General features: G+C 39.8%; 1 long non-coding RNA gene across 2 annotated transcripts in view; it reads left to right on the top strand.

The window, feature by feature from the left end:
• Positions 1-9474, top strand: part of LOC123579411 — a 19076-nt gene extending 9602 nt beyond the window's left edge. For both annotated transcript variants that reach the window (XR_006702750.1, XR_006702751.1), the window contains exon 4: positions 9310-9474. This is a non-coding gene — a long non-coding RNA (uncharacterized LOC123579411). The remainder of the gene's footprint in view (positions 1-9309) is intronic.
• The last annotated feature ends 5118 nt before the right edge of the window (positions 9475-14592 follow it).

A 14592-nucleotide genomic window follows, 5' to 3' on the forward strand; every position in this document is an offset into this window, starting at 1 on the left:
AAGGACCATAAACTATAAGCTTTGAAGTTATTCTTTCTATTAGACAGGAAATCACTTCAATCTTTACTTTCCAAAAAGCACTTGCAATTGACCAATCCAAAAGAGGATCCAGCTTTACAGAACCTGACCCTGAATCAAGACAAGTGATACGTCAAACAAAAGCACACTACCCCCTAGAGAATCAGTAATTTTGGTGTGGGCCTGCTCCACAGCACTCCATATAGCATTGAAGACATGCAGTTATCTCTTGCCTCATTTCTAACTGTTGAATAATTTTTGATACTCTACAAAATAAAACAAAAAATAATTTCTGTACCTCGTCCACATATCTGTAGAGGAAAGAAAAATTATCAAGGGCAGGCTCAGTCCTCAGAGCTGGGGGGACTCCTCTCAGTATAAGCCATTCACTTGCATAATTAAGAATTACCGCTCTTACAAAAAACATTAAAAAAAATTTAAAAAGAAAAACAAAGGGGTGCCTGGGTGGCTCAGTTGGTTAAACGTCCGACTTCAGCTCAGGTCATGATGTCACAGTCCGTGAGTTTGAGCCCCATGTCGGCCTCTGTGCCGACAGCTCAGAACCTGGAGCCTGCTTTGGATTCTGTGTCTCCCTCTCTCTCTGCCCCTCCCCTGCTCATGCTCTGTCTCTCTCTGTCTCAAAAATAAATAAAAACATTTAAAAAATTAAAAAAAAAAAAAAAAAGAATTACCCCTCTTACAGTAGTTATCATTTTGAAAGGTTGCAAAAGGTTTAGATCCCTGGCAGGTCAGAGTTCAGTCTCCAGGGACTAGACCCACCCAGATAATCCAGGATAATTTCCCTGCTATAGGATTCTTAATCATATCTGGTAAGTTGCTTTGGCCATGTGAGGTGACATATTCGGTTTCCGGGGAGTAGGCTGTGGAAATCTCGGGGAGTACGCTGTGGACATCTCGGAGGGGGACATTCTTCTCTTTACTGTACTGTGGGTCAGTTTCAGGAGTGCTTTGACTGGGTCATTCGTGGGTCTTCCATGAGGCTGTAGCCAAGAGTTTGGTTAGGACTGTAGTCATCTAGGCTTTAATGCGCCCAGAGGATCTGCTCCAAAGGTCATCCAGTCATGTGGTGGACAAGTTAATGCAGCTACTCTCAGGGGGCCTCGATTCCTCTTCACAGGGGGTGTCCATAGGATTGCTTGGGTATCAAGGCATAAGGCTGGCTTCTCCCAGAGCAAGAGATCAAAGAGACCAAAATGGAAGCTGCAGTGAATGCTTTTTTTTTTTAATTTTTAATTTTTAAATTTTGTAATATTTATTCATTTTTAAGAGACATAGAGTGTCAGCGAGGGAGGGGCAGAGAGAGAGGGAGACACAGAATCTGAAGCAGGCTCCAGGCTCTGTACTGTCAGCACAGAGCCCAACACAGGTCCTGAACTCATTGACTGTGAGATGGTGACCTGAGATGAAGTCAGACACTTAACCGTTGGAGCCACCCAGGCGCTCCTGCTTTTTTTTTTTTTTTTTTTTTTTTTTTTGCCTTGGAAGTCACATACTGTCACCTCTTCCATGGAATCATTAGTCATGCAATTCAACCCTTACTGCACGTGAAAGGACCATATTAGGGTGTGACTATCAGAAGGCAAGGATAACGGGGGCCCTCCGTGGAGGCCAGCGATCACAAATGTTTATTATTACTCATCTTTTGATGTATGGTATCATTAAAAAATTTCTCAGATTGTGGAAACGTTTTCAAAGCATCATTTTTAGAAAAAGTCTATGAGTGCATGTGAATGTATTAATTGTTAAAGTAATGTAACATCGGGGCACCTGGGTGGCTTAGTAGGTTGAACATTCACTCTTGATTTTGGCTCACGTTATGATCTCACGGTTTGTGAGGTCGAGTCCTGCACTGACCGTCAGCTGTCAGCACAGAGCCTTCTTGGGATTCTCTCTCTCTCCCTCTCTGCTTTTCCCCTGCTTGTGTTCCCTCTCCCCATATAAATAAATAACTTAAAAACATTAAAAACCAGGAATGTAACATAAAAAGTAACCTCTCCTAATTATAAACTGCTTTCATTTTTGCATATTCTATTAAGACTTTGTCTGCAAGGGTGTCTGGGTGGCTCAGTCAAGTTAAGCATCCGACTTTGACTCAGGTCATGATCTCACGGTTTGTGAGTTTCAGCCCTGCATGGGACTTACTGCTGTCAGCTTGGAGTCCGCTTCAGATCCTCTGTCCTCCCCCCCCAACCCCACGCAACTCTTCCCCTTCCCTGCTCATGCTATCTCTCTCTCTCTCTCTCTCTCTTTCTCTCTCTCAAAATAAAAAAATAAAAAAACTTGGCAAAAAAAATTTATTTTGCATATTTTCATACTGTTGTAAACATAACACATGAAATTCTGCAGTATGATGAGGAGGTTAAATGTTTGGTCTGTGAAGCCTAGATTTCCTGGGTTCAAAGCCTGATTCCACCACTTACTAGCTATATGACCTTGAGAAAATATCTTAAATTTGATATGCCTCAATTTCCTTAATGGCAACATGAGGATACTAATGCCTCATAGGGGTGCTGTGAGGATTGAATGAGTTAACACATTTAAAAGTGTTTATAACACTATCTGATACGTAGAAAGTGCGAAATGAGAGTTTGCTGCTGTTTTTATTTCTTTTAGTGTTATCTTGTAAAATACTTATGTCATAAAGCACTGTTATGTCTTTCTGTAAAAGACAAAAAAAAAAAAAAAGAATATATGGAAGTCCTCTGGTAACTCAGACTGTGACCTTATTTGGAGATACTGTCTTTATGGAGGTAATCGAGTTAAATGATGTCATTAGGATGGGTTCCTAATCCAATATGACTGGTGTCCTTATAAAAAGGGGAAACTTGAAGACAGAGATAGACATGCATAGAGGGAAGACAATGTGAAGGGACAGGGAGAGGATGGCCATTGACAAGCCCAGGAGAGAGGCCTGGAGCAGACTCTTCCCTCACAGCCCTTAGAAGGAGCCAATCCTACTAACACCTTGATCTTGGACTTCTGGCTTCCAGAACTGTGAGACAATACATTTCTGTTGTGTAAACCACCTGGTTTGTGGCACTTTGTTGTAGCAGCCCTAGCAAGCTAGTACAAACACTTTCCTATGATGGAATATGTATCTTTACAATTGTGATTATGCTAATTACTATGATGTACTCATTATATGAATGATGTTATCACACTTTGTTTAGCTGTTACCCAATAGTGACACTTAGGATGTTTTCAGTGCTTCAGTATCACAGCTAATGCAGAAATAAATTATTTTTTCAGGATAAATTCTCAGGAGTGGGATTTCTGGGGTCAGGGAATATGGATATTTTTGTCTTGATGTGTCTTACCACTTTGTTTTCTCAAAGGGCCACTCTGATAGTCCATGTCTGAAACATGGTGATGGCAAATCAAAGTCCTGTGTAATTATCTGTCTCTATTCTGGGCCCCTATAGGGCTTCATGCATTTTGGAGTGCCCTTTGAGCATCTGTTTCCATTGTAGTGCTCAGTGAAAAAGTCCACGAGTCACTAGCAAAAACTAGCATTTCTCTACATCTTAGGACATCAGTAATATGTGTGCAATAACCAAAAACAAGTTCCTTCAGCCTATTCATCTCACCAAATGTGCAGCGTGTTGCCTTCAAAGGTGACTCAGAGAAAATCCACTGCCCTGCCAAGGAACAGCACCTGCATCAACTAATAAGTATGGGCCCTGTTAGCTTTCTGCATACTGACGTCAGCAGAATGCCCTGTCCTGTTCTTAGCACCACCTTGACCAGCACCACCCAGGTGTGGTTGATTCCCAACTCAGGTTTCACAATGTCCCCCGGGAGGCGGTTGAGTACAAGAGGCAGCCTGGGACCAGGGAGGGTGGAGCTCTGACTTCAAGAGCTAGCTGCCAGTGAAATCTGGACACAAAGAGTGTTGCTCACCGCCTTCACACTTCTCCATTCAGCATCATTTCCTTCTTTGTGGGCACATGTTACCCTCAGAGGGCTGCAATCTCTCCCCTTGTATCACCTACCCCCAAAAATCTGCTCAAAGTAAACTTTACACACAGGAACAAGCAATCTGTGCCCAATAATATCACTCCTTATCCAAACGGAAGCTCCACAGGAGCTGTTTTTTTTACTGCTGTGACAGTGCCTGGCATGTAGTAAGTGCTCAATAAACAAGTGTTGACTAGAGGAATAAACTTCATCTTTTAAGGTCGTTATTATTATTATTTCAGATTTAAAAAAATTTTTTAATGTTTATTTTTTGAGAGAAAGAGAGAGAGAGACAGAGCATGAGCAGGGAAGGGGCAGAGACAGACGGAGACACAAAATCTGAAGCTAGGCTTCAGGCTCTGAGCTATCAGCACAGAGCCCCACATAGGGCATGAACCCACAAGCCAAACCCACAAGCCGTGAGATCATAACCTGAGCCGAAGTCAGATGCTCAACCAACTGAGCCACCCGGGTGCCCCTATTATTTTGCATTAGTAACAGCACTTAATATAGTCGAAATATTTGAAAATAAAGAAAAATGTAGAGAAAAAATTGAAGTCACCCATAAAAAATCATCCATAAATCCATAGCTACCTTATTCCAAATATGTTAATGTTTTATATATTTTTTCCGGTAACTTTGACATCCAAATTTATATGCTGACTATTGTGAAAGTGCTTCAAAATAGTGTAAGTATAAGGTAGTATTAACAAATACTAATTTAAAGGGGTGCCTGGGTGGCTCAGTTGGTTAAGCGTCTGACTTTGGCTTGGATCATGATCTCACAGTTCGTGGGTTCGAGCCCTGTGTCAGGCTCTGTGCTGACAGCTCAGAGCCTGGAGCCTGCTTCAGATTCTGTGTCTCCCATTCTCTCTGCCCCTCCCCCGCTCACACTCTGTCTCTCAAAAATAAATAAAAATGTTAAAAAAATACTAATTTATAATTTCCTAAAAATGGTCTTTTGGGTAGTCCTAAGTATTATCTCCTCCAGCCATTTCTGTGCCCAGTGGCCATCTGTTTTGTTGATATTCTTGACAAAGGGGATAGAGTTATCTTGGGTATGATAAAATGTGCAAGACCTAATTAATTTTTAAAAGTAAGTCCATGTTTGGCAGTTCCTTTGTCTGGGGCCGGGAGAGAGGGAACCTGCGGGGAGGTGGAGAATAACGGGCAGTGTCACAAAATCAAATAAACAACTGTAACATGTTGGGTGTTGCAACTCTGAAAAGTTGGGAATGATCATGGCCCGAAGGCAGTGGTCCTCTGGCACCTTGTGTGTGTGAGGGCAGCTTTTGTTGCAAACCAGTCCCAGGGACCCTGCCCTTGTGTGTCGGGCCTCTTCATACCACATTCCTCTCAAAAGGTCTCTCTTTTGAGTTGATGGCTTGCTTAAAATCCAACATCTTATTTAAACCTCTATGTTTTGGGGTGCCTGTGGGGGGCTCAGTCGGTTAAGCGCCCTACTCTTGATTTCGGTACAGGTCATGATCTCAGTTTGTGAGTTCAAACCCCACATCGGGCTCTGTGCTGACAGTGTGGAGCCTGCTTGCAATTCTTTCTCTCCCTCTGTCTTTGCCCCTCCCCTGTTTGCTCTCTCTCTCTCTCTCTCTCAAAATGAATAAATAAAACATTTAAAAAATAAAACTTTATGTTTTCAGTCTTCTCACACCAGTACTGTTTCAAGAACAAGACCAGAAAATGGTATCATTTATAGGATCTCCCTTGTTTGCCCAGCTTGTTCAAGGTCACCAACAAGTTGTTGACACGTTAAGACTGGAATCCAAATTCTGGGATGCCCTTCCATTTTCTCATACCCACACTCCTGTTTGTTCCTTGTTCTGGGTTGAATTATGTTCCCTCTAAATTCATATGTTAAAGCCCTAACTCACCAGTATCACAGAATGTGATGTTATTTGGAAATAAGGTCATTGCAGATGTAATTAGTTGCTGAAGTAGAGTGGGCCTCTAATCCAGTATGATGCATGTTCTTATTAAAAGGGAGAGTGACGTGTTAAGATGAAGGCAGAGAGCAAGAGGATGCCTCTATGGGTCAAGGAGTGCCAAAGATTGTCAGTTAACCACCCTTAGCTGGGGAGAGGCATGGAAGAGATTCTCCCTCCCAGGCCTCCCTCCAACCCTGTGGACACCTTGATCTCAGACTTCTGGCCTCTGGAAGTCTGAGACAATATATTTCTGTTGTTTAAGCCATGTAGTTTTTGGTACTTTGTATCATGGCCCTAGTAAACTAATATGCTCTCCCTAGTATGACTGAGATGTCATTGAATCTTGGGAAATTAATGTTCTCCATAGGGGTTGGAGTCTCTTTGGTGATTCTAGCTTCCTTTTTCCTCATTTTGGAAAGTGGTAGTGCTCAGGCAGAGGTAAAGTTTTCTGATATGTTCCGTATTCCAGTATGTCAATAGTTTGAATTATTAAAGTCATGAATGTGCAGGGTAAAGTAAAATATGAAAATGTGTGACAAAAAACTTGGTGCGTAGAGTATACCATCAGATTATATCTATGGAAATTATATCTGTATATTCAAGGGACCTTACACAAATTATATCTATTGTTTGTGTACACACACACACAAACACACACACATACACACACACACACACACACACACAGATTGTATTTATGCTCATGTACAAAGAAAGAGATTAGGAATATAATGGACATCTATAAACTACTTCATCCAGTGTGCAGAGTGCACATTCCTCTCATGCTTACATGGAACATTCACTGAGATAGACTGATCTAAAAATCAATGATCTAAGCTTCCACGCTAGAAAAGTAGAAATGGAAGAGCAAATCTAAAGCAAGCAGAAGAAAAGAAATAAAAATTTGAGGGACACCTGGGTGGCTCAGTTGGTTAAGCGTCCAACTTTTGATTTTGGTTCAGGTCATGATCTCACAGTTGGTGAGATCGAGCCCTGTGTCAGGCTCCAAGCTGCCAGTGTGGGATTCTCTCTCTCTCCCACTCCCTCTGCCTCTCCCCCCCCCCCCCCCCCGCATTCTCTCTCTCTCTCTCTCTCTCTCAAAGTAAATAAATAACCTTTAAAAAATTAGAGTAGAAATCAATGAAATATGAAACAGGAAATCAATAGAAAAAATCACAAAACTGAAAGATGATTCTTGAAAAGATAAATCAGATGATTTAACTCTAGGCATGATAAGAAAGTAAGAGAGATGACCCAAATTACTATTATCAGGAATTGAAGAGAGGATATCATTGCAGATTCCATGGATGTTAAAAAGATGTTAAAGGGATATTATGAACAACTCTCTGCTCACAGATTTGATAACCTAAGTGAAATGGACCAATTCCTTGAAAGACACAACCTGCCAAAATTCACACAACAAGAGATAGATAATCTGAATGGACCTTTAGCCACTAAAGAAATCAACTCAACAATATATACCCTTCCAAAACAGAAAGTACCAGGCCCAGATGGGTTCACTGGTGAATTCTACCAAACATTTAAGGAAGAAAAGTATATCAATTCTCTCTAATCTCTTTCAGAAGATAGAACCAGAGGTATAGTTCCTAATTCATTCTGTGAGTCCAGCATTACCCCAATACCCAAACCTGATAAACTACACACCAATGTTTCTCGTTAATACAAATGTAAAAATTCTCAACAAAATATTAGCATATAGAATATAATAATGTATAAAAAGAACTATACACAATGACCAAATGGGATTTATCTAAGATACACAAGGCTGATTCAACATTTGAAAATTAATTAATCTATCACATCAACTGACTAATGAAGAGAAGGCACATGATCATATCCATAGATACAGAAAAAGCATTTGATAAACTCGAGCATCTATTCATGATAGAAACTCTCAGTAGGGACTCCTGGGTGTCCCAGTTAATTAAAATTCTGACTGTTGATTTCAGCTCAGGTCATGATCTCACCGTTCATTAAATCTAGCCTGCTTTGGGCTCTGCCCTGCCAGCACAGAACCTGCTTGGGATTCTCTCTGCCACTCTCCTGCTCATGCACATTCTCTAACTCTCTCTCTCTCAATATAAATAACCATTTAAAACAAACAAACAAACAAACAAACAAAAACCTCTCAGTAAACCTGGAAAAGAGGGGAGCTTTCTCAACTTGATGAAGAGTACCTATAAAAGAATGTACAGCTTATATCATACTTAATGGTGAGAACTCAAAAGCTTTCTCACAAGGGTGGGAACAAGGCAAGGATGTTCCTCTCATCACTGCTTTTAAACATCATACTTGGAATTCTATCTAATGCAATAAGACAAGGAAAGGAAATAAAAGGTATACAGATTTGGAAGAAAGAAGGAAAACTGTCTTTGTTAACAGATGACATGATCATTTATGTAGAAAATCCAGAAAAACTCAACCCAAAAAGCTCCTAGAACAAATAAGCAATTATGGCAAGGTCACAGAATACAAGGTTATGATATAATAATCAACCACTTTCCTATATATATATATATATATATCTATATATATATATATCTATATATATATATATAGATATATATATATATATATATATACCATCAATGAATCAATGAATAAGTGAAATTTGCAATTAAAAAACATAATACCATTCACATTAGTACCGCAAGAAAAACGAAATAGGCACAAAACTACTGAATAGGGCTAATCTAGCTACCCGGTAGGATAACATAGAAATGCTAGAGGGTGGCCTCTGAGGCTAGATCAAAAAAGACACCAGGCTTCTGCCCTGTTCTCTCCACTCACTCACTCTGGGAGAATCCAACTGCCATATTGTCGAGACACTCAAGCATCCCTCTGGAGAGGTCTACTTGGAAAAGGACTCACGTCTTCAGCCAGCACCCAAGAAATTGAAACTTTCTGTCAACGGCCATGTGAGTGAACCACCTTCAAAGTGGATGACTGTAGTCCCAGATACATCTTGACTGAAACTTTGTGAGAGACTCTGAGCATACTCCCAAACTAAGCTCCTCCTGAATTCCTAACCTGTAGAATTCCTAACCTGCAGAAACTGTGAGAGAAAATAACTTTTTGTTGTTGTTTTAAGCCTTTAACTTCTGATGCAATTTGTTTTGCATAATAGATAACTAACCTAAATGGGGATATTATCCACTGAGTAAGTGAATCCTGAAGGAGAACTAAGTTTCAGGGGACAGTATAATAGATATGGGGCCATACAATTCGCTCTTGCCAATAGAATTTAAAAGGAAATGATATGTGTCACTTCCCGTTTGAAACCATTAAGAATGGTTCTGCCTTTTCTACATTCACTCCGTCTTCTCGACCTCCATTTCCCCCAAACCAGGGCATCATTGAGGCTATGTGGTGAAAAATGTCAGAACCACAGGATGGAATGAGCCTGGATCCTGGAATCACTCCTGAAAGAAAGCTTCCTGTGAGAAATCCCAACCATGAACACCTGCTTTGAACTTTATGTGATTGATAAATAAACATTAATTGTATTAAGCCACTGAGACTGGAGATCATTATAGCAATTAGTGCTGATTGGTCTGGATAATAGATACATATTAAGTTTAAGTTATATCTGAGATATCAAATATGGAGGAGGCAGTTGTAAGTACTAGATGCTTGAAAAAAGCTGGAGAAATAGCTTGTGTATCATCTGAGGTCCCCAGGCTTTCGGGAGTCTCCATTCTTAACTATCATGTTACCAAAATGCACATGACATATGCACTAACACATCTGATAACTTAAAGTAAGTTTTTAAAAAAATGTTTTTATTTTTAAGTAATCTCTACCCAGCATGGGGCTTGAACTCACAACTCCGAGATCAAGAGTCACACGCTCCACTGACTGAGCCAACCAGCACCCCAAAGTAAGTTTTCAATATTTTGGAATTTTCATCGAAAATTTTCCTTTTCAGTCTGTAGTCTTGTTGTGGTGTTCAAGAAGTTTTCATAGTTGGGGCACCTGGGTGGCTCAGTTGGTTGAGCGTCCAACTTCGGCTCAGGTCATAATCTTGCCATCTGTGAGCCCCGCGTCGGGCTCTGTGCTGACAGCTCAGAGCCTGGAGACTGCTTCAGATCCTGTGTCTCCCTCTCTCTCTGCCCCTCCCCCATTCATGCTCTGTCTCTCTCTCTCTCTCTCTCTCTCTCTCTCTGTCAAAAATAAAAATAAACATTAAAAAATTTTTTAAAAGAAGTTTTCATAGTTAATTGTACCACTTACTAGGCATCCAGTTCAAAGTCACTCATGATAAAGATAAAGGTGACTGGCATATTCTTGAAGTAGTCCTTTCTGGTCATTGATTAGTGGTTTAGATTAATCTGGGAGCCAGACTACCTGGGTTTGAATCCAGATCCACCACCTGATAGATCTGTGAACTTGAGCAAGATACTTAATCTTTCTGGACCTAAGTTTCCTTCAATTTCATTTCAATGAAATGAAAAAGTTTTCCTCCATTGAAAGTGAGCATAGTAACAGAACTGAACTCATAGGGTTGTTGTAAGAATTAAATGAGTTAATATATATAAAACACCTAGAATTCAGACTGACATATAATAAGTTCTAGGTAAGTGTTAGCTACCATTTTTATTTTCTCTTATATACCTTTACACCTGAACCTTCCCATATTTTGCACAAGAGGGAAACCACAACCATGAAAAAAAACTATTTTTTTAAAGAGAGGGAAAAATCATGATAGACATGACTTAAAGATGCGTGGAGAAGAACAGTTGGAGGTTGAAGCTCTACTACTCTGTTGGAATTTCCTTCTGACCTTGCTTACATTGGACCCAAGTCAATATCCCCAGGTGAGAACTGTCACTCAATATTGACAAGCTAAAATATATGAGTTTGCCCAAATTGTTATTTTTGGTAGGATGCATATTTTGGTTTGATTTATTTGGCACTTGTAAATTATATTTCTTTTATGAATTTTTAAGAATTGAGATGTGTAGATGTGGAGTCTTGGTGGCTCAGTTGGTTAAGCGTCCAACTTTGGCTCGGTCACGATCTCACGCTTCGTGGGTTTGAGCCCTGTGTCAGGCTCTGTGCTGACAGCTCAGAGCCTGGAGCCTGTTTGGGATTCTCTGTGCCCCTCTCTCTCTCTTTCTGCCCCTCCCCTGCTCACACTCTGTCTCTGCCTCAAAAAAAAATAAACGTTAAATTTTTTTTTTAAAAATTGATATGTGTAAATGTGCTCATATATTAATCCCTTCTTAGAAATAAGCATCCACTTCTTAATTAAATTGAATTAAGGGCTCCCTTGTGCATGGAACTAACACTGTATAACACTACATAAAACAAGTTTGAACAAGTTTCTGCCCTCAGAAATGCATAAACATGAAAAGAAATCAAGATATATACACTTTCCCAGAGTCCACACTTTGGCCAAAGCACAAGCCAGGAACAGATCAATCAGGTATTCACAAGACACATAAGCATTGCAGTTAATAATTTTCATGTTAGGGTTCATTGACATCTAAGTGGGAACTTAATGGTAATTTAAAAAAATCAATAGAGCAGTAAAAATCAGTAACTTGTAAACAAATTTATTTGTCACTTTGATAGATTGGCCATATATAAAATCTCTTAAGAAAACACTGAGGTATGTTCATGTGTGTGCTTATAACTATTATTTTATTTATTTTTTAAGAAAGGAGACAGGGGTTCCTGGGAGATCCCAGAACAGTTGACATTCACCTGCCTTCTAGTTATGAATTATTGATTATTGATCTGATGTCAGGTGATATTATATCACCATGTCTGCACTCCCCGTGCCCGGGGGTGCAGGAAACTTTGCAGGATCAATCTCTGGTCACTCTTTTTCTGTTCTTCCCTCACTCTCTGCATTCCTCCACAGCCCCTAGTTATTCCCCACTCTGCTTTACCAGGACTTTTCTCAGCCTTGGCCACCTGATTCTTATTTGCGAGGTCGGGACAATGGAATAGATCCATCCTGTGGCACACGCAATAGAGCGCAACACTGAAGTCACTGAGCCAGACATTTCTCAATATTTGCTCTGGCAGAGATAGGGAACTAGAGCTGCTGTCATGTTCTAGGGAACTGAAAATAATTTTGTAAAGAGAGGGGAAGGAATCCACCCGGCCTCAGGTCCAGAAGGCAGGAGGTTTGCAAGGTAGGGAGAAGAGCCTTCCTTTGCTCATGCACTTGGCAAATGGAATCCTTCACGTTTCAACTCAGGGGTCAGCAAAGTCCCCTCTGTTCCACTGGGTGCATTCTGAATCTTCTACAGGCTTCCATGGTGGCAGTCATCTGTCTACTAGCCTCTCTTAGCTACCTGTCCCCAGTGCCTAACACAGTGCTTGTCATCTCAAGGGCACTCAACAAATGTCAATAGAACAAAAGCCAACCAGAGCTTTTGAGCAGGTTGGCTCTGCCTTCCTTTTGCCATTTGATAATTGTCCAGAAAACCAAATGGCCTAATTAACCAGGAGTTGGGGGAGTCACTTTGGTCACAAAAGTTAGTGATTTTTTTTGCTTTATTGATTTTTTTAACTGTCACTTAAGTACCGTCAACACAGGACAGGATGTTTTAGTGGCTCTGAGGCAGTGTAGGCTGGTGGGTAAAATTCTGATCCTAGAATAGGCTGCCTTGGCCTAAGTTTTGGCTTTGCCATTTAGTCACTGTGTGACCTTTGGCAAGTTCCTTAACTTTTCTGTGTCTGGGCTTCCTCATTTGTAAAACGGGGCTTAGAATAGCACCTGCCTCCTGTTGTAGTTGTGAGAATTAGATGAATTAACATTTGTAAGGTATTTAGAACTTGCAAGTGCCAAGACTAGAGAGGGGCTCAATTAATATTTGTTGATGAATAAAATATTTATTTTTATATTTTCAGTTTATTGTTAAAGAAGATACTTAGACACTCTCTTTTTCTTTCAGTTGCTTAATTTTATATTCTGGTTAGGCAAGGTATTGAAAAGTATTGAAAATTTGCTGTTGGTAATTTGTGATAAATTCCCATTCTGATCAAACATCCAACACAATCAGAAGAGTGAATACAAGTAAAGAGCTTTGAATGGTGCTTGGCACAAGTGCTGAATAAATATTGTCTGGCATTATATTATCATTCATTTGTTCATTTAACAAATACTTTTGGGGCACCGTGTGCTAGACACCAGGGATCCATTGAATATAGAAGAAAAATCCTGCTATCATGGAGTCAACATTCTGATGAAGCAAATAGATGATAAATAGAGCATGGAAAATGCATATCATATTTTATAGATTTTAAGACACAACTTTTCAGGTGTTAATATCTCAGAAATTGGTATACATCTTACAACTGATAGCATTTTACAATTGTAATTGCTGGCATTTTTTCTTTTGTACCTAAAATGATGATACATGTTTCAGTCAATGGCATCTCATATCTGATGTAATGTGAGAGCACGTTAGATGTGATCAGTGATAAGGAAAAAAATAAAGCAGGAAGGAAGAGAGAGAAGGAAGTTTTGCAACTTAAATATAGTATAATTTTGCAATTTAAATATCCTCTGTAACTTTACATTCACATATTTTAGAAGTCAAAGGCCACAGTATTTAATAAAATAATAATTTAGAGCATTATTAGTGCTAAATACAATGTGGTATCCTGGATGGGATCTTTGAACAGAAATAAGACATTAGTGGAGAAAGGGGTGAAATACAAATGAAATCTGTAGTATAGGTAGGTGGTGAACCAATATTAATTTCTTAGTTTTGATAATTTTACTGTGTTTATGGAAGATATTAACATTAGTAGAAGCTGGGTGAACGGTATATAGAAAATCTCTCTACTATCTTACCAACTATTCTGTAAATCTAATATTATCCCCAAGGAAAAAGTTTAACAAACAAACAAATAAAAATGTTATTAGTGTGCTTGAACCCACTCTGTTTACCAAGGAATAACTGACTTGTTTGGACACAGTTTCTCTGTAAGATATTTTACCCAGTAGACATGCTCATGCATGCCAACAATTCTGGATTACAAGAACAAAGGGTACAAAAGATGAGAGCTTCCAGAACCAGAAATATTGACAGCTAACATTTATTGACAGGCTCTGTGCTGTCAGCGTAGACGATGTGGGGCTCAAACCCATGAACCGTGAGATGACCTGAGTCAAAATCAATAGTTGGACGCTTAACCAGCTGAACCACTCCGACATCCCTCCATTCAGGAGACTTTTACTGGTAAAACCACTCTAAACCCATGTCCTCCTGATGTTGGATATGTTTTTGGTTTTGTTTATTTTCTACTAAGACTAAATTTATTAAATACCCTAGTAGCATTTATTGAACATTTACAACATGCCCAGCTTTGTTTAAAGTGCTTTATATGTGTTGGGGCGCCTGGGTGGCGCTGTCGGTTAAGCGTCCGACTTCAGCCAGGTCACGATCTCGCGGTCCGTGAGTTCGAGCCCCATGTCAGGCTCTGGGCTGATGGCTCAGAGCCTGGAGCCTGTTTCCAATTCTGTGTCTCCCTCTCTCTCTGCCCCTCCCCCGTTCATGCTCTGTCTCTCTCTGTCCCCAAAAAATAAATAAACGTTGAAAAAAAAATTAATAAAAATAAAAAAATAAAAAAAATAAATAAATAAAGTGCTTTATATGTGTTAATTTCC

The sequence above is a fragment of the Leopardus geoffroyi genome, chromosome E2 (assembly GCF_018350155.1).
Source record: "Leopardus geoffroyi isolate Oge1 chromosome E2, O.geoffroyi_Oge1_pat1.0, whole genome shotgun sequence".
NCBI lineage: Eukaryota > Metazoa > Chordata > Mammalia > Carnivora > Felidae > Leopardus > Leopardus geoffroyi.